The 18,281-nt window shown below is 44.7% G+C and overlaps 1 protein-coding gene and 1 pseudogene across 11 annotated transcripts in view; one reads left to right on the top strand and one right to left on the bottom strand.

Annotated features, from left to right (window-relative positions):
* CCSER2 (coiled-coil serine rich protein 2) overlaps positions 1-18,281 on the top strand; it is a 232,450-nt gene that overhangs the window by 56,338 nt on the left and 157,831 nt on the right. The gene's annotated exons all lie outside the window — the stretch shown is intronic.
* Positions 4,257-4,975, bottom strand: LOC308257729 (annotated as a pseudogene). Its single transcript has one exon. The product of its transcript is annotated as an uncharacterized misc_RNA (transcript).

The following is an 18,281-nucleotide window of genomic DNA, read 5'->3' as shown; positions in this document are numbered from 1 at the left end:
ATTCACCAATGAAACCTTTTGGTTCTGGAGTTTACTTTGTGAGAAGTTTTTAATAACAGATTTGATTTTCAAAATAAATATTGGCTCGGGGGGGTGTTAGTGAGGGACAACCAAATGATTGAACAAGCAGGCTGCGTGGGGTGACTGGCCTGCGGGGGGCGCCGTGAGGGGCAATCAGACCAGCAGGGGGGGGAGTTGGGGTTGACCAGACCAGCAGGGGGGGCAGTTGGGGATGACCCAGGCCAGCAGGGGGGGCATTTGGGGTCGACTAGGTCAACAAGGGGGGGGCAGTTAGGAGCAACCAGGCCAGCAGAGGGGGGAAGATGGAGGAGATTAGGTTGGCAGGGGGGGCAGTGAGGGGCGACTAGGCCCATGGGGGGGCAATTGGGGCAACCAGGCTGGCAGGGTGGGGCAGTTAGGGGTGACCATGCCGGTAGGGGGGGGCAGTTGCGGGTGACCAGGCCGGTAGGGGGGGCAGTTGGGGGCTATCAGGCCGGTACACAGAGGCAGTGAGAGGCGATCAGGCCTGCGGGAGGGGCAGTTAGGGGCGACCAGGCAGGCAGGTAGGTGAGCAGTTAGGAGTCAGCAGTCCAGGATTGTGAGAGGGATGTCTGACTGCCAATTTAGGCCCGATCCCCTGGATTGGGCCTAAACCGGCAGTCGGACATCCCCCGAGGGGTCCTGGATTGGAGAGGGTGCAGGCTCGGCTGAGGGGACCCTCCCTATGCATGAATTTTGTGCGCCGGGCCTCTAGTCTAATCTAATAATAGAGGAATATGCAAATTTGTCCATTATAGCGTCAAATCACAACAGGATCAGCAGGCTGCGTCCCCGCCCTCTACTTAGGCAGCTGCAAGGCCCGGGGTTGGGTAGGATATGATAGGAGGGGATAAGAAAGGAAGGAGGTGGTGACCGCAGGGGGGCAGAGCAGGTGCACCTGGCACGGAGCGGGGGAGCACCGCCCAGACGCAGGAGGAGGGCGGTGGTGGCCGTTGGTGGGGAGGTGCCCACAGGTTCGGGATGGAGTGGAGGACAGTCCGAGGCCTTCTGGGTGGAGGCGCTCCTGCTTTGCAGCAGCAGTGCCTAGACCGTGCGGGCCTTGGCCAACCTCGCTGGGCTGGGCGTCCCGGGCAGGAAATGGGAGCAGGACAGTGGCGGGGAGGCCAGGGAAGAGGGGGGGCGGCAAACACTTGGCCGGGGCTGAGCCCTGGGCTGGGGGTTAACGCCTCCCTCCCCAACAGAAGCTTTAAGAAGGAAAGGAGGGAGGGAAGAACTTTATAAAGGAGTCAGTAGAGAGCAGAGTTAAAGAAGGAAAGAGGATGTATAAGTGAACTTTAGGAGCTATAATGAAAATCAAGTATAGTTGTGTACTGGGGACAGATTTTAAAAGTAGGAGTCAGAAAAGAAAAAAGATAAAATGATAGTGAATAATTAGGCAGGTAGATAGATATTAAAACAGTGGAAGTAAGTAGAGAAGAATGTGGATGAGAGAGAAAGTGGGAGGGAAGAAAACTTTTAAAGGGGAGTTGGTAGAGCTTAAAAGGAGAATGGGAAGAAGGAAGAAATGGGGGAGGGAGCAAAGCAGGTCCAAGGGAGGAAGTGAAGAAAAAAATTTAAGGTGGGAAGGAAGGAAAAGGGAAGGGAGGGTAGGGGTAAAGATAAACAAAAGAAGGAATGTGGGGAGGGAGGGAGGATAGGAGAAAGATGGGAAGGATGATGGAACAGAAGTAGGAAATAACGAGGAAAGAAAAGTTTATAATTGATGAGTCAGTAGGAAAAAGTGTTACTTAAAGGAGAGAGAAAAATTGTGTGACAGGGAGAAGCCAATAAGGAAGTCAAATACAATTGTGTGTGAAGAGGATAAGAATTTTTAAAAAAAGTTAATAGGAGCGACCAGGGCAGCAGGGGAGGCCAGTTAGGGGGATCAGGTAGTCAGGCAGAGTGGTTAGGGCAGGCTGGCAAGTGAGCGGTCAGGAGCCAGAGGTCCTGGATTGCGAGAGGGATGTCCAACTGCCAGCTGACATCCTGAGGGATCCCAGATTGGAGAGGGTGCAGGTCAGGGTGAGGGACACCCCCCCCCCCCAGCCCAGTGCATGAATTTCATGCACTGGGCTTCTAGTATATATATAAAAGTCTAATATGCAAAGTGGCAAAGTGTCCCCTTGGGAGTTCGACTGATGGGGAGTTCAATCGCTTGCTATGACGTGCGCTGACCAATGAATGGGGTGGCGCGGAATATATATGTATGTATGTATTTCTTTTTGTGTTGGTTTTTGAGAATTTGTCCATTTTATCTACTAGTAAGTTGTCATTTGTTGCTGAAAGTTGTTCAGGATTATCTTACCTTGTTAAGTAGTCCCTCCCATTTGTTTATTTTCTCCTTAGTTTCCATTGCCCTAGGACAGTGGTCGGCAAACCACAGCTCGTGAACCACATGCGGCTCTTGGCCCCTTGAGTGTGGCTCTTCCACAAAATACCACGTGCAGGCGCGCACGTACAGTGTGATTGAAACTTCGTGGCCCATGCGCAGAAGTTGGTTTTCGGCCTGGGCGAGTCTATTTTGAAGAAGTGGCGTTAGAACACTCAAGGGGCCAAAGAGCCGCATGTGGCTCCCAAGCCGCGGTTTGCCGACCACTGTCCTAGGAGATGTATCTGTAAACATACTGCTACGACATATGTCTGATATTTTGGTGCCTATGATTTCTTCTAAGATTTTTATGGTTTCAAGACTTACATGTAAGTCTTTTATTATCCATTTTGAGTTTATTCTTGTGTATGGTGTAAGTTGGACAGTTTCTTTTATTTTGCATGTATCTGTCCAATTTCCCCAACACCATTTATGGAAGAGACTGTTTTGATTCCATTGTATGCTCTTGCCTCCTTTGTCAAATATTAATTGAGCATAGTGGCCCGGGTCAATTTCTGGGTTCTTTGTTCTGTTCCATTGATTTATATGCCTGTTCTTGTGCCAGCACTAGGCAGTTTTGAGCACAGTGGCTTTGTAGTATAACTTGAAATCTGGTATTGTGATCCCTCCAACTTTGTTCTTCTTTCTCAAGATTGCTGTGGCTGTTTGGGGTCTTTTTTGGTTACAGAATTTAAAAAGTTTTATACATAAACTATTCAAGATTTCTCCAGCACTAACTGACACAAAGCACAATGAGATGGCACTTACAGAGACAGCAGCTTCAGACCCAGAAGAGGGTGATGGATGAGTTCCATGAGGCTAAGTCAGTGATGAAATCATCATTTTCTTCCATTCAGGGAGGCAGGAGAGCAAATGACTGGTCACTTCGACATAAGGAGCACATGCTCCATTCTGGGAGCCCTAGGGAAAGGCTAGAGATGGGACACGGATTTGGTCTCAGACAGAGGTCTCACCATTTTAATTTGTTTGATCACTTCTGATGAAAAAAATAAATTGCCCAAAGATACCTTAAAAGCTGAAACCTAAACATCACCTTATTTTTTGACTCCTGGAATCACCTTTCCGACTTGGCTAGCACTCTGCACAAAGCAATGATTCCCCATAGTGGAGTCGTTCTCTGGGCTCTATGTGGCTCTCAGTGAGGCTGGCCCATACTTCTTTCCCTCCTCTATGAAGAGGGCACTATAGACTAAACTGAAAGAGTACCTCCTAAAAGTGAGACAGGGATTAGACTGCTGCTTGAGAACTGTGGAATTATTTGGAATGTTTTACAAATGGTTGCCACATCAACCACAAAAAAGGTAATTACAAAATGTGTACATCACAACATGCTTTTAAAGACACTTTGCATTGTGCTCACATTCCCTTAAATGTTCCCAAAGGTGCTCAGCCTCTAACCAGCCGTGGGCAAACTACGGCCCGTGGGCCGGATCCGGCCCGTTCGACTGTTCTATCCGGCCCGCGGAGCCGAAAGAGCGGAGGGTTCTCTTGCTCTCCCCTCCGCTCCTTTACTTTGAATTTATATTAGTTCACACAAACTCTCCATCCATGCTTTTGTTCTGGCCCTCCGGTCCAGTTTAAGAACCCATTGTGGCCCTCGAGTCAAAAAGTTTGCCCACCCCTGCTAGCCCAATCAAAATCTCTGAGGAGAGGCAGAGACAATTTGGTGAAAAAGACACAGGTTGGAGGCGGTGGGAGGCAGTGAAAGGAGAAAGCAGCCTTCCAGTTAAAGATCAGCCCTCAGTTTAAAGGTCAGCTTCAAGCAGGCTGGTCTCAGGGGGTGTCAGGGTCGGAGGGAGGAGCAGTGGCAGGGCGGGACTGGGGTGCTCTACATCTCATTCAGGTCCAGCCTCCTTTGTGTACAGGGGTGTTCCTCTTTGGTGCATTTCAGTTTATCTTCCAAATAATCAATTGTCTTTTCCAGTCTGGCTACGGATCTCTCAGCAAACTCAGCATGGGTCTTTGTGTCCTTGAGTTTATCAGTAAGAATCTTGATCTCTTCCTCATATTTGTCTTCTTTTTGAGAGTACTTTTCTTCAGCAGCACTCAGACACTTCAGGTTCTGGTCCATCAGTCTGATCTGTTTATCTATCTCTTGGCAATGGGACTCTGCCAGCGCAGCTCATTCCTTTGTGTGGTCTAATCTCCCTCCATAATCACCAACTTACGAGCCACCTTTTTATACTTTCTATCTGCCTCTTCTGTGATGTGCTTAGCTTTTTTGAGTTGGATTTCCTGGAGTTTCATCTTTTCTTCATCTTTTACAGCTTGATTTTCAGTAACCTTCATACATCTCTTGCTCTCTTCAGCAGCTTCCTCCAGTTTTTGCAGGACAGTGGCCAGTGCTTTGAGCACGGTCCAGCTCCTCTTCAACCCGCTGGATCCTACGCTTCAAGGAGGCTGCCTCAGCCTCAGTCTGTTTTCAGCCTGCCTTTCTCCCTCCACTTCCCGCTGCAGGCGCTTGGCCCTCTTGTCTGCATCATTGGCCTGCTGCTGCAGAACTGGGGTCTTGCATTTCACTGCCTCAGTGGTGGTGATCCTAGCCATGGTGCCCACCAGCTCCTGCTTGAGTTCCTGCCTTTATCTTATTGATAAGGAAAAGTGTCATGTGTGGTCTGAATTTAATTCTTTATTTTCTTAAATTCTCACCTGAAGATATTTTGCCATTGATTTTTAGAGTGGAAGGGAGGGAAGAGGGGGGAGGGAGGGAAGAGACAGAGAGGGTGAGGGGGGGACGGGGAGAGGGAGGGAGGGAGGGAGAGAGGAAGAGAGAGAGAGAGAGAGAGAGAGAGAGAGAGAGAGAGAGAGAGAGAGAGAGGGAAACATCGACCCGAGAGAGACACATTGATTGGTTGCCTCTGCTTGTGCCCCGACTGGGGTTGGGGATCGGACCTGCAACCGAGGTACGAGCCCTTGACCTGGCATCGAACCTGCAACACTTTGGTCTCCAGGCAAGTGTTCTAACCACTGAGCAAAATCAACCAGGACTGAATTCTTGTTAAGTGTGTCATAAATAATATTTTCTCAGCCAGTGACTTCTAACTTGGTGTATTGTGCCTTCTACTATGTATAGTTTTAAATTTTGATAGACTGTTTAGTCTATCAAAATTTAGATAGTAATGTGGTGTGTGTGTGTGTGTGTGTGTAAGATATCCTGCCCATCCTAGGGCCAGCCATACAGCTATATTTTTTATATTGAGAGGCAGTATAGGATAGTAACTAAGAGCCAGGGTTCTGTAACAAGGAAATTAAAAAGCCAATCTCTGTCATGTATTAGCTGTATATCTTGAATTCTCTATGTTTGTTTCTTTTTAAAAAGCAACGTGGTGATAATAACAGTACCTATCTCCAAGGCTGACATTAGGAAGTACATGCCTGAATGGTGTAGCAGCCACGAGATATTGGTTATTTAGTATTTTGAGTATCATCTCTGAATACCTCATGGGGTTGTTGTTAACATTAAATAAGGTCATAATGCTTGGTGCAAGGGATATAGCAAGAGCTTTAAGATTAGGTATTTATTATTATTTTATGCCTAGAGGCCCGGTGCACGAAATTCGTGCATGGTGGGGGGGTGTCCCTCAGCCCAGCCTGCACCCTTTCCAATCTGGGACCCCTCGAGGGATGTCCCACTGCCCGTTTAGGCCCAATCCCAGTAGGATGGATTGCCCATTTAGGCCCGATCCCATCGGGCCTAAACGGGCAGTCGGACATCCCTCTCACAATCTAGGACTGCTGGCTCCCAACTGCTCGCCTGCCTGCCTTCCTCATTGCCCCTAACCGCTTCTGCCTGCCAGCCTGATCACCCCCTAACCACTCCCCTGCCAGCCTGATTGATGCCTAACTGCTCCCCTGCCAGCCCAATTGCCCCTAACTGCCCTCCCCTGCAGGCCTGGTCCCCCCCAACTGCTCTCCCCTCAGGCCTGGGTCCCCCCCAATTGCCCTTCCCTGTAGGCCTGGTCGCCCCCAACTTCCCTCCTCTGCCGGCCTGGTCACCCCTAACTGCCCTCCCCTGCAGGCTTGATCGCCCCCAACAGCCCTCCCTTGCAGGCCTGGTCCCTCCCAACTTCCCTCCCCTGCTGGCCATCTTGTGGTGGCCATCTTGTGTCCACATGAGGGTAGCCATCTTTGACCACATAGGGGCAGCCATCTTGTGTGTTGGAGTGATGGTCAATTTGCATATTACTCTTTTATTAGATAGGATAGAGGCCTGGTGCACGGGTGGGGGCCGGCTGGTTTGCCCTGAAGAGTGTCCCGGATCAGGGTGGGTGTTCCCTTGGGGTGTGGGGCGGCCTGGGTGAGGGTCCTGTGGTGGTTTGCAGGCTGGCCAAGCCCCCTGGTGACCCAAGCAGAGGCCCTGGTATCTGGGATTTATTTATCTTCTATAATTGAAACTTTGTAGCCTTGAGTGGAGGGCTAGGCCGGCCAGGGTGTGCAGAAAGCTTGGCTTCCTCCATTGCCAGGGGCAACTCAAGCCTCCTGCTCTCACCAGCTCCGTGGCTGCTGTCAATTTTGTTGGGATTTATTTATCTTCTATAATTGAAACTTTGTAGCCTTGAGTGGAGGCCTAGGCCGGCCAGGGTGTGCAGAAAGCTTGGCTTCCTCCATTGCCGGGGGAAACTCAAGCCTCCTGCTCTCGCCAGCTCTGTGGCTGCCACCATTTTTGTTGGGATTTATTTATCTTCTGTAATTGAAACTTTGTAGCCTTGAGTGGAGGCCTAGGTCGGCCAGGGTGTGTGGAAAGCTTGGCTTCCTCCATTACTGGGGAAACCCAAGCCTCCTGCTCACTCTGTGGCCACAGCCACCTTGGTTGGGTTAATTTGCATACTCGTTCTGGATTGGCTGGTGGGTGTGGCTTGTGGGTGTAGCAGAGTGATGGTTAATTTACATATTACTCTTATTAGGATAGCAAGAGCTCAATAATGTTAGGTATTTATTATTATTTTATTAACTTTTAGTTGTTTTAATTTTGTTATATTTAAGACTTAATTTTTTTCCTTTATTTTATTTTTCCATCACAATTTATACCCCCTATAGCCTCTTCTACTCAGTCGCCGCTGTTGTCCATTTCAATGAGTTCTCTCTCTCCTTTTGTTTGCACCACCCTCCCCCCCTCCCCACAGCTGTCAGCCTGCTATCTATAAATCTGTCTCTATTTTGCTTGTTAGTTCATTTTGTTTATTAGATTTCACATATGAGTGAAATCATACGGTACCTGTCTTTCTCTCACTGGCTTATTTCACTTAATGTTCTCCAGGTCCATACATAATGTCACAAAGGGTTAGTGAGGGCCGACCAAATGACAGTGCGGGCTGTGTGGGGCGACCAGGCCGGCAGGAGGGTTAGTGAGGGACGACCAAATGACAGAGCAGTGGGCTGCGTGAGGTGACCAGGCCGGCAGGGGGGTTAGTGAGGGATGACCAAACGACTGAGCAGAAGGCTGTGTGGGGTGACCAGGCCGGCGGGGGGGCGGGCAGTGAGGGGTGACCAAACGACCGAACAGCAGGCTGCGTGGGGCAACCAGGCCGGCAGGGGTAGCAGTTAGGGGTGACCAGGCCGGCGGGGCAGAGGGGGCAGTGAGGGGCAACCAGGCCAGCAGAGGGAGGCAGTGAGGGGCGACCAGGCTGGCGGAGGGGGGGAGTTAGGGGCAACCATGCTGGCGGGGGGGGGTCAGTTGGGGGCAACCAGGCTGGCGGGGGGGGTCAGTTGGGGGCAACTTGGCTGGCAGGGGGGGAAGTTGGGGGTGATCAGGCAGGCAGGCAGGTGAGCAGTTAGGAGCCAGTGGTCCTGGATTGTGAGGGGGATGTCCGACTGCCGGTTTAGGCCTGATCCCACAGGGGTCCCAGATTGGAGAGGATGCAGGCTGGGCCTCTAGTCCTATCTAATAAAGAGGGAATATGCTAATTGACCATCACTCTGTCACAAAGATGGCTACACCCACAGCTGAGGCCAAGTTCCCATAAGGAGCCTTAACAAGCAATCAGCAGGGACCTGAGGCTACGCCCTCCCACGCCCCTGTGGGGCTTGACAGGGGACCTCAGGCCGTGCCCCCTGCCCTGGTGTCAGGCTGGGGGACCTGAGGCCACCCCCCGCCCCCGCAGGGCTTGACGGGGGAGCTCAGGTGCGCTTCCCGTCCTGGTGCTGGGCTAGGGGACCTCAGGCTGCTCCTCCCGTCCCAATGCCAGGCCGGGGGACCTCAGACCGCACCCCCCGCCTGGCGGGGCTTGACAGGTGATCTCAGGCTGCGCCCCCCACCCCAGCACTGGGCCAGGGGACCTGAGGCTGCGCCCCCCTGCCTGGCTGGGCTTGACAGGGGACCTTAGGCCCTGCCCCCCACCCAGCGGGGCTTGATGGGGGCCTCAAGGTGCAACCCCAGTGCTGGGTTGGGGGAACTCAGGCCATGCCCCTGTCCAGTGGGGCTTGATGGGGGACCTGAGGCTGCACCTCCCCGCCTGGCGGGGCTTGACGTGGGACCTCAGGCCATGCCCCCCACCCAGTGGGGCTTGACAGGGGATCTCAGGCCGTGTCCCCCACCTGGCGGGGCTTGATGGAGGCCCTCAGCGCATGCCCCCCGCCCCGGTCTGGGCTGGGGGACCTCAGGCCTCGCCCCCTGTCCTGGCCCCGGGCCAGGGGACATGAGGCTGTGCCCCCTGCCTGGCAGAGCTTGACAAGGGTGGGACTGGCCGGGTCTGGATCTAGCACAATGGGGAGGGGCTGGCCGGGGTGCATGTGGGTGGGCGGGGACTTGACTCTGGGTCCCGTGGTGTGCCCCTGACTCTGACAGGAGGGAGGTTTTCATATACATTTTACTAATTTTCTTTCATCTCTGACAGTTCTATTATAGAGAAAGGGCAAATAGCAATATTAAATTATTTCCTCTAATTAATCCCCCTTTAATGTGCACGAATTTCGTGCACCAGGTCACTAGTTTACTATAAAGTTGTGGGATTATTTCTGGGCTCTCTGTTCTGTTCCATTGATCTACATGTCTGTTATGCCAGTGCGATACTGTTTTGATTACTATGGTCTCCTAGTATAGTTTGATATTAGGTAGCTTTGTTCTTCATTCTCAAGATCACTGTTACTATTCAGGGTCTTTGTAGTTCCATATACATTTTTGAAATATTTGTTCCAGCTCTGTGAAATACACCATTGGTATCTTGATAGGAATTACATTGCATCTTCAGATTGTTTGGGGTAGTATGGACATTTTAATGATGTTAATTCTTCCTATTCATGAACATGGTATATGCTTCCACTTATTTGTATTTTCTTCATTTTCTTCTGTGTCTTAAATATTCTAAGAACAGATCTTTTACATCTTTGGTTCAATTTATTCATAGGTATTTTTTTAAGCAGTTGTGAATGGGATTGTTTTCTTAGTTTCCCTTTCTCAAGTTCATGATTGGTGTGTAAAAATGGAACTGATTTTTCGATTTATTTTATATCCTGCTACTTAACTGAATTCATTTATCAGTTCTAGTAGTTTTTAGATAGAATTTTTAGGGTTCCCTATGTGCAGTATCATGCCATTTTCAAATGACACTTTTATATCTTTTTTTCCAATTTGGATGCCTTTTATTTCTTCTTCTTATATGATTGCTTGTGGGTAGGACTTCCAACAAGAGTGGCAAAAGCAGACATCCCTATCTTGTTCCTGATCTTAAGGGAAACGCTTTTAGTTTTTGCCCATTGAGTATGATGTTGGCTGTGGGTTTCTCATATATGGCCTTTATTACGTTAAGGTATGATCCCTCTATTCCCACTTTGCTGAGAGTTTTTATCTAAACGGGTGCTGGATTTTATTGAATGCTTTTTTTGTGTCAATTGATATGATCATGTGATTTTTATCCTTCATTTTGTTTATGTGATATTCCACATTTATTGATTTATGAATATTGTAGCAGCCTTGCATCCCTGAAATAAATCCAACTTGTCATGGTATATGAACTTTTTAATGTATTGCTGGATCCAATTTGCTAATATTTTGTTGAGGATTTTAGCATCTATGTTCATCAGGGATATTGCCCTATAATTTATTTATAATGTCTTTATCTGGTTTTGGAAGTAGGATAATGTTGGCTTCGAAAAAAGAAGTACCACATTGTTGTTTTGATTTGCATCTCTCTGATGATTAGTGACTTTGAGCTTGGAAGTCTTCTCTCCTCTTGAATTATTTGGAATAATTTGAGGAGGATAGGTGTTAGTCTTTGAATGTTTGGCAGAAATCACCTGTGAAGTCATCCGGTCTCCAGGACTTTTGTTTGCTGGGAGTTTTTAAATTACCGCTTCAATTTCATTCGTTATCAGTTTATCTAGGTTTTCTCATTCTTCTTGATTGAGTTTTGGAAAATTGTATGTTTGTAGGTATTTGTCCATTTTGCCCAGGCTATCCCATTTGTTGGCATATAATTGTTCATAATATTTTCTAACAATCCTTTGTATTTCTGTGATGTCAATTGTTACTTTGCCACTTTTCATTTCTGACTTTATTTATCTGGATCTTCTCTCTCTGTTTCTTGATGAGTCTGGTTAAAAGTTCCTCAATCTCGTTTAACTTTTAAAAAACCAGCTCTTGGTTTCATTGATCTTTTGTAATGTCTTTTTAGTTTTTATGTCATTTATTTCTGCTCTGATCTTTATTATTTCCTTCATGCTACATATTCTGGGCTTTTCCTGTTGTTCTTCCTCTAATTCTTTTTTTTTAAATTTCTTTATTGATTAAGGTATTACATATGTGTCCTTATTCCCTCATTACCCCCACCTCCCATTCATGACCCCACCCCCCTGTTGTCTGTGTCCATTGATTAGGCTTAATGCATGCATATAAGTTCTTTGGTTGATCTCTTCCCTTTACCCCCACCATCCCCTACCTTCCCTGAGGTTTGACGTTCTGATTGATGTTTCTCTGTCTCTGGATCTATTTTTGTTCATCAGTTTATGTTGTTCATTATATTCTAAACGAGTGAGATCATGTGATATTTATCTTTCTCTGCCTGGCTTATTTCACTTAGCATAATGCTCTACATCTCCATCCATGTTGTTGCAAATGATAAGAACTCCTTTTTACCGCAGCATAATATTCCATTGTGTAGATGTACCAGTTTTTAATCCACTCCTCTGCTGATGGACACTTAGGCTGTTTCCAAATTTTAGCTATGGTGAATTGTGCTACTATGAACACAGGGGTGCATATATCCTTTCTGATTCGTGTTTCTAGTTTCTTGGGATATATTCCTAGAAGTGGGATCACTGGGTCAAATGGGAGTTCCATTTTTAGTTTTTTGAGGAAACTCCATACTGTTCTGAACAGTGGCTGCACCAGTCTGCATTCCCACCAGCAGTGCACGAGGGTTCTTTTTCTCCGCATCCTCGTCAGCACTTGTCATTTGTTGATTTGTTGATAATATATTGCCATTCTGACAGGTGTGAGATGGTACCACATTGTTGTTTTGATTTGCATCTCTCTGATGATTAGTGACTTTGAGCAGGTTTTCATATGTCTCTTGGCCTTCTGTCTTCTTTTGAAAAGTGTCTATTTAGATCAGTTGCCCATTTCTTGATTGGGTTGTTTATCTTCTTTTTGTTAAGATGCATGAGTTCCCTGTAAATGTTGGAGATTAAACCCTTATTGTTGATATCATTGGCAAATATGTTCTCCCATGCAGTGGGCTTTTTTATTGTTTTATTGATGGTCTTCTTTGCTGTGCAAAAGCTTTTTATTTTGATGTAGTCCCATTTGGTAATTTTCTCTTTAGTTTCCATTGCCCTAGGAGCAGTATCAGTGAAGAAATTGTTTCGGCATATGTCAGAGATTTTTCTTTCTGTGGATTCCACTAGTATTTTTATGGTTTCTCGTCGTATGTTTAAGTCCTTGATCCATTTTGAGTTTATTTATGTGTATGGTATAAGTTGGTGGTCTAGTTTCATTTTTTTGCATGTATCTGTCCAATTTTCCCAACACCATTTATTGAAGAGGCTGTCTTGACTTCATTGGATGTTCATGCCTCCTTTGTCAAATATTAATTAAGCGTAGTGATTTGGGTCAATTTCTGGGTTCTCTATTCAATTCCATTGATCTATATGTCTGTTCATGTGCCAGTACCAGGCTGTTTTGAGAACAGTGGCTTTGTAATACAGCTTGAAATCTGATATTGAGATCCCACCTACTTTGTTCTTCTTTCTCAGGATTGCTGTGGCTATTCGGGGTCTTTTTTTATTCCAGATGAATTTTTGGAGAGTTCTTTCTTGGTCTGTGAAATATACCGTTGCTATTTAATGGGGAGTGCATTGAATCTATAGATTGCTTTGGGTAGTATGGACATTTTAATGATGTTAATTCTACCAATCCATGAACATGGTATGTTCTTTCATCTATTTATGTCTTCCTCTATCTCTTTTTTTCAGTGTCATGTAGTTTTTCGCGTATAGGTCTTTTACCTCCTTAGTTATGTTTATTCCTAGGTATCTTAATTTTTTTGGTGCAATGGTAAGTGGGATTGCTTTTTTAGTCTCTCTTTCTGTAAGTTCACTATTGGTGTATAGAAATGCCATAGATTTCTTGGCGTTAATTTTGTATCCTGCTACATTGCCGAATTCATTTATTAAGTCTGTTAGTTATTTGATGGAGTCTTTCGGGCTTTTTTGTACAATATCATGTCATCTGCAAATAAAGACAGCTTTACTTCTTCTTTTCCAATTTGGATGCCTTTTATTTCTTCTTCTTGTCTAATCGCAATGGCTAATACATCCAGTACTATGTCGAACAGGAGTGGTGAGAGTGGGCATCCCTGTCTTGTTCCTATTCTTAGGGGAAATGGTTTTAGTTTTTGCCCATTGAGTATGATGTTAGCTCTGGGTTTATAATATATGGCTTTTATTATGTTGAGTTATGATCCTTCTATTCCCACCTTGTTGAGAGTTTTTATCAAGAAAGGGTGTTGGATTTTGTCAAATACTTTTTCTGCATCAATTGATATGACTATGTGATTTTTATCTCTCAATTTGTTTATGTGATGTATCACGCTTATTGATTTGCAGATATTGTACCATCCTTGCATTCCTGGGATAAATCCTACTTGGTCATGGTGTATGATCCTTCTGATGTAGTGCTGGATCTCATTTGCTAGAATTTGGTAGAGGATTTTGTCATCTATGTTCATGAGGGATATTGGCCTGTACTTCTTTTTCATTGTGTTGTCTTTATCTGGTTTTGGTATTAGGGTGATGCTGGCTTCATAGAAGGAGCTTGGAAGTGTTCCTTCCTCTTGAATTTTTTGGAATAGTCCGAGGAGGATAGGTTTTAGTTCTTCCTTGAATGTTTGGGAAAACTCCCCTGTGAAGTTGTATGGTCCCCGGCTTTTGTTTGTTGGAAGCTTTTTGAAGACTGCTTCAATTTCTTCCATAGTTACTGGCCTATTGAGATGTTTAGATTCTTCCTGATTGAGTTTTGGAAGGTTATATTTTTCTAGGAATATGTCCATTTCTTCCAGGTTGTATAATTTGTTGGAATATAATTGTTCATAGTATTTTTTAAGAATCCTTTGTATTTCTGTGGGGTCTGTTTTATTTCACCTCTTTCATTTCTGATTTTGTTTATTTGTGTCCTCTGTCCTTGCTTCTTGGTGAGCCTGGCTAGAGGTTCATCAATCTTGTTTATCCTTTCAAAGAACCAGCTCTTGGTTTTGTTGATCTTTTGTATTGTTTCTTTGGTCTCTATGTCGTTTATCTCCGCCCTGATCTTTATTATTTACTTCCTTCTGCTTACACTGGGCTTTTCTTGTTGCTCTTTTTCTAACTCTTTGAGTTGTAGCATAGGGTAATTTATTACCATTGTTTCTTGTTTTTTTTGCAGTAGGCTTGTAGAGCTTTGAACTTCCCTCTCAAGACTGCTTTCACTGTGTCCCAAAGATTTTGGATTGCTGTGTTTTCATTGTCATTTGTTGCCATGATGTTTTTTATTTCTTCCTTGATCTCTCTGGTAACCCAGTCATTGATTAATACCATGCTGTTTAGTTGCCATGTGTTTGATTTCTTTGGATTGTTTTATTGTAGTTGATTTCCAGTTTTATGCCACTGTGGTCTGGGTAGATGCTTGAATTTGAAGAGACTTTGCCTATGACCCCACATGGTCTAACTTTGAAAGTGACCCATGTGCACTTGAGAAGAATGTATATTCTGTGGCTTTGGTGTGAAATGTTCTGAAGATGTCAACTAATTTCACCTGGTCTAGTGAGTCATTTAGGATTGATGTTTCTTTGCTGATTTTTTTGTTTAGAGGATTTGTCCAGTGGTGATAGTGGGGTATTAAAGTCTCCTACTATGATTGTATTGCTGTCAATCTCTCTTTTGCTATCCTCCAGGAGTTTTTTTATGTATTTGGTGCTCCTGTATTGGGTGTGTATATATTTACCAGAGTTATTTCTTCTTGGTGGATTGCTCCCTTTAGTATTATAAAGTGGCCTTCCTTATCTCTTGTTATGTCCTTCACTTTGAGATCTAATTTGTTAGATATAAGTGTTGCTACCCCAGATTTTTTTTCATTTCCATTCGCCTGGAAGACCTTTTTCCATCCCTTCACCCTCAGTCTGTGTGCGTCTTTTTTTCTGAGGTGCGTTTTTTGTAGACAGCAGATATATGGGTTGCGTTTTCTTATCCAATGTGTTACCCTATTTTTTTTTTTAAATATATTCTATTGATATTTTACAGAGAGGAAGGGAGAGGGATAGAAAGCTAGAAACATCGATGAGAGAGAAACATCGATCAGCTGCCTCCTGCACACCTCCCACTGAGGATGTGCCCGCAACCCAGGTACATGCCCCTGACCGGAACTGAACCCGGGACCCTTCAGTCCGCAGGCCGACGCTCTATCCACTGAGCCAAACCGGTTTCGGCTACCCTATTTTTTTTGATTGGGGCATTTGATCCATTTACATTTGAAGTTATTATTTATAGGTACTTATTTGTCGCTATTTTTATTCTTTACCCCTGTGTTCCTTCTTCGCTTCCTATTTCTTTTTTTTTTTATACAGCAGACCCTTTAGCATTTCTTGCATTGCTGGTTTGGTGTTAATAAATTCCCTTAGTCCTTTTTTGTCTATGAAGCTCCTGATTTCACCTTCAATTTTGATTTATAGCCTTGCTGGGTACAGTATTCTTGGATTCAGACCCTTCCTTTGCATGACTTTGCATATTTCATTCTATTCCCTTCTGGCCTGATGAGTTTCTGTTGAGAAATCATTTGCTAGTCTGATGGGGGTTCCTTTGTATGTAACTTTCTGTCTCTCTGTTGCCGCTTTTAAGATTATTATTTTGTCGTTGGTGTTTGCCAATTTAATTATAATGTACCTTGGCGTCGGTCATTTTGCTTGGGCCTCTGTGAGCTTCTTGGATTTGTGTGGGTTTTTTCTTTCCTATATCAGGGAATTTTTCTGTCATTATTTCTTCAAACAGGTTTTTTATTCCTTACTCAATTTCCTCTCCTTCTTGAACCCTTATTATGCGGATGATATTTTGTTTCATGTTGTCCCAAAGTTCCCTTAGGCTCTCCTCTTGCTTTTTAATTTTTTTTTCTAGAAGCTGCTCTACTTGTGTATTTTTTCCTACCTTGTCTTCTAGCTGACTGATGCGGTCCTCTGCTCTTCTATTCTACTCTTGATGCTTTCTATTGAGTTCTTTACAGCAGTGATGTCATTTTTCATTTCTTCTTGGTTCTTTTTCATTTCCTCTTGGTTCTTACTCATATTGTCAAATTTGTCTTCCATTATTTCATCCACCTTATGACCATTTCTCTGAATTCTTTCTCTGGAAGGTTGCTTGCCTCCATTTCGTCTACTTCCTTTTCTGGTGATGCCTGCTTTTCTTTCATATGCGGGCTGTTTCTTTGTCTCCCCATGGTCTCTCTTCTCTGGATGTCTGGTTATGTAGTTCTCTCTCTCCTTTCCATGGTGGAGTGTAGAGCTCCTCTGAATTCGCGTGTTTGCGCCAATTGGGGACCGGTGCTCTGGGGCTTGCAGTTGTTTGGTGGGTGCCACAGTTGTAGATTTTCAGGCTTCCGATAACATCCACTTTTTCTTTCAAGATGCGCAGTCTCTGCATCCGAGCCGGTTTACTTACAGTTCTGGAAGCTGGAAGTCCACCTTCAGGGTGTTGGCACTGTCAGGTTCTGGTGAAGATCCACTTTGTGGATTGTAAACAGCTGTATTCTCACGGTGTCCCAGGCCCAGCAACCAGTTTCCCCTGCCGCCTCACACAGGAGTTATGAAGGTGGTGATGATGGTGACCTGCGTTTACTGACGATGGAGAAGGCAACTCCCATGGCCAGCAGGCCCAGCTTTGAGCTGCTCTCTGAGGAACTACTGGGTCTGGGTTAAACATAAAGACCCAGGGAGGCAAGGCCTCTTGCTGGGCATTGGCCCTCAGAGATTTGGTTGCAGGAGCCCCGAACACCTACGGAAAAGTATGGAGCCTTGCAAGAGCACAGGACGCTCTAAAAATTTCTTCAATTAATCCAAAACCTCCTGCTGAACCTCTTCTGCAAGGATATACTGAAAATTTTGTTTCACAGAAGCAGTGGAGATTAAATTCACCGTCCCAGATGAAACCCCACAACTTCCCTCTGGAAGCCCTGCCCTTCTCAATCTTCCTCTAATTCTTTTGTGGGTTTAGATTGTTTATTTGAGCTTTTTCATGCTTCTTGAGGTAGGCCTGCAAAACTATGAACTTTCCCCTTACTGCTTTCACTCTGTGCTATAGATTTTGGGATGTTGTGTATTCGTTTTCATTTGTTTCTCAGTAGTTTTTATTTCTTCCTTGATTTCATTGGTAATCCATTTATTGTTTAATTGCATGCAATTTAACCACCATGGTTTTTAATGTTTTTGAAGTTTTATTTTGTGTGTGTGTGGTTTATTTTTAGTTTTAGCCATTGTGATCTGAGCAGTTGTTTGATAGGATTTTAATCTCCTTTTGTCTGTCTTTGAGAATGTTCCTTCTGCACTTTAGAATAATGTAAATGCTGGTGCTTTGGGGTGAAATTTCTGTATATATAAATTAAAATCATCAGATCTAATGTGTCATTCAAGGTTGATGTTTCCTTGTTTTTTTTTTTTTTTTTTTTTTTATTATTCTGGAAGATCAATCCTTTGATGACAGTGGGATGTTAAAGTCCCCTACTAGGACTGTATTTCTTGATCTCTTCTTTAAAGTCCACCAAGAGTTTTGTATTTTTTTAACATATATTTAGGTGCTCCTATTTTGAGTGCATAGATGTTTATAAGCGTTATAGCCTCTTGTTTGATCGTCCCTTAATATTAGTAGTGACCTTCTTTGTCTCTATTTATGGCATTTGTTTTGAAGTCTTTTTTGTCAGAAATATGTATTGCTAACCCAGCTTTTTCTTCATTTCAATTTGCATGGAAATTTTTTTCTATTTCTTCACTTACAGTCTGTGTGAATCTTTTTTTCTGAGATGGTTTTATTGTAGACAGCATATATGGGTTGTATTTTCTTGTCCATTCAGCTACTCTACATCTTTTGATTGGAGCATTTAATCAGTGTACATTTAAGGATATTATTGATAGGTACTTATTGCCATGTTTTCCCTTTATGCCTATGTTCTTTTCTCCCTATATTTCTTTTTTTAATATATTTTTATTGTTGATAGTATTAAAGATAAAACCCAATCCCTACCCCTCTTTTCCCCCTCCCCCAGCCCCTACTCACCCTTCCAGGTCTTCACTATATTTCTTCTTTTTAAAGCAGTCCCTTTAGCATGTCTTGTAGTGCTGGTTTGGTGGTAATGAACTCCTTTAGTCTTCTCTATTCTGGGAAGCTCTTTATATCACCTTCAACT

The sequence above is a fragment of the Plecotus auritus genome (genome assembly GCF_963455305.1).
Source record: "Plecotus auritus genome assembly, chromosome: 9".
In the NCBI taxonomy this organism is placed as follows: Eukaryota; Metazoa; Chordata; class Mammalia; order Chiroptera; family Vespertilionidae; genus Plecotus; species Plecotus auritus.
The sequence above is the reverse complement of the archived record's forward strand: the minus strand, read 5'-3'. Positions and strand labels throughout refer to the sequence as shown.